The sequence below is a fragment of the Tachypleus tridentatus genome, unplaced genomic scaffold (assembly GCF_004210375.1).
Source record: "Tachypleus tridentatus isolate NWPU-2018 unplaced genomic scaffold, ASM421037v1 Hic_cluster_1, whole genome shotgun sequence".
NCBI classification, from domain to species: domain Eukaryota; kingdom Metazoa; phylum Arthropoda; class Merostomata; order Xiphosura; family Limulidae; genus Tachypleus; species Tachypleus tridentatus.
The window spans coordinates 21,204,400-21,207,103 of NW_027467777.1; positions in this window are offsets into that span (position 1 = coordinate 21,204,400).

The following is a 2,704-nucleotide window of genomic DNA, read 5'->3' on the forward strand; positions in this document are numbered from 1 at the left end:
ATATAAAGATTAAACCGATGTTTTGTAGTCATTCTGTTTTGGTCACTGATATCTAACCATTTGGTGTAGAGAGTGTGTGAACGTGTTTACCACATCATCACTGATAACTAACCATTTGGTGTGGAGAGTGTGTGAACGTGTTTACCACATCATCACTGATATCTAATTATTTGGTGTGGAGAGTGTGTGAACGTGTTTACCACATCGTCACTGATATCTAACCATTTGGTGTGGAGAGTGTGTGAACGTGTTTACCACATTGTTACTGATATCTAATTATTTGGGGTGGAGAGTGTGTGAACGTGTTTACCACATCGTGACTGATATCTAACCATTTGGTATAAAGAGTGTGTGAACATGTTTACCACATCATCACTGATATCTAACCATTTGGTATAAAGAGTGTGTGAACATGTTTACCACATCATCACTGATATCTAACCATTTGGTGTGGAGAGTGTGTGAACGTGTTTACCCCATTGTTACAGATAACTAACCATTTGGTATAAAGAGTGTGTGAACATGTTTACCACATCGTCACTGATATCTAACCATTTGGTGTGGAGAGTGTGTGAACGTGTTTACCCCATTGTTACAGATAACTAACCATTTGGTATAAAGAGTGTGTGAACATGTTTACCACATCGTCACTGGTAACTAACCATTTGGTGTGGACAGTGTGTGACGTGTTTACCACATCATCACTGATAACTAACCATTTGGTGTGGAGAGTGTGTGAACGTGTTTACCACATCGTCACTGATATCTAACCATTTGGTGTGGAGAGTGTGTGAACGTGTTTACCCCATTGTTACAGATAACTAACCATTTGGTATAAAGAGTGTGTGAACATGTTTACCACATCGTCACTGATAACTAACCATTTGGTATAAAGAGTGTGTGAACGTGTTTACCACATTGTTACTGATATCTAACCATTTGGTGTGGAGAGTGTGTGAACGTGTTTACCACATCATCACTGATATCTAATTATTTGGTGTGGAGAGTGTGTGAACGTGTTTACCACATCGTCACTGATATCTAACCATTTGGTGTGGAGAGTGTGTGAACGTGTTTACCACATCGTTACTGATATCTAACCATTTGGTGTGGAGAGTGTGTGAACGTGTTTACCACATCATCACTGATATTTAACCATTTGGTGTGGAGAGTGTGTGAACGTGTTTACCACATCGTCACTGATATCTAACCATTTGGTGTGGAGAGTGTGTGAACGTGTTTTCCACATTGTTACTGATATCTAATTATTTGGTGTGGAGAGTGTGTGAACGTGTTTACCACATCGTGACTGATATCTAACCATTTGGTATAAAGAGTGTGTGAACATGTTTACCACATCATCACTGATATCTAACCATTTGGTATAAGGAGTGTGTGAACATGTTTACCACATCATCACTGATATCTAACCATTTGGTGTGGAGAGTGTGTGAACGTGTTTACCCCATTGTTACAGATAACTAACCATTTGGTATAAAGAGTGTGTGAACATGTTTACCACATCGTCACTGATATCTAACCATTTGGGGTGGAGAGTGTGTGAACGTGTTTACCCCATTGTTACAGATAACTAACCATTTGGTATAAAGAGTGTGTGAACATGTTTACCACATCGTCACTGGTAACTAACCATTTGGTGTGGACAGTGTGTGACGTGTTTACCACATCATCACAGATAACTAACCATTTGGTGTGGAGAGTGTGTGAACGTGTTTACCACATCGTCACTGATATCTAACCATTTGGTGTGGAGAGTGTGTGAACGTGTTTACCCCATTGTTACAGATAACTAACCATTTGGTATAAAGAGTGTGTGAACATGTTTACCACATCGTCACTGATATCTAACCATTTGGTGTGGAGAGTGTGTGAACGTGTTTACCCCATTGTTACAGATATCTAACCATTTGGTGTGGAGAGTGTGTGAACGTGTTTACCACATCGTCACTGATAACTAACCATTTGGTGTGGACAGTGTGTGACGTGTTTACCACATCATCACTGATAACTAACCATTTGGTGTGGAGAGTGTGTGAACGTGTTTACCACATCGTCACTGATATCTAACCATTTGGTGTGGAGAGTGTGTGAACGTGTTTACCCCATTGTTACAAATAACTAACCATTTGGTATAAAGAGTGTGTGAACATGTTTACCACATCGTCACTGATAACTAACCATTTGGTATAAAGAGTGTGTGAACGTGTTTACCACATTGTTACTGATATCTAACCATTTGGTGTGGAGAGTGTGTGAACGTGTTTACCACATCATCACTGATATCTAATTATTTGGTGTGGAGAGTGTGTGAACGTGTTTACCACATCGTCACTGATATCTAACCATTTGGTGTGGAGAGTGTGTGAACGTGTTTACCACATCGTTACTGATATCTAACCATTTGGTGTGGAGAGTGTGTGAACGTGTTTACCACATCATCACTGATATTTAACCATTTGGTGTGGAGAGTGTGTGAACGTGTTTACCACATCGTCACTGATATCTAACCATTTGGTGTGGAGAGTGTGTGAACGTGTTTACCACATTGTTACTGATATCTAACCATTTGGTGTGGAGAGTGTGTGAACGTGTTTACCACATCATCACTGATAACTAACCATTTGGTGTGGAGAGTGTGTGAACGTGTTTACCACATCGTCACTGATATCTAACCATTTGGTGT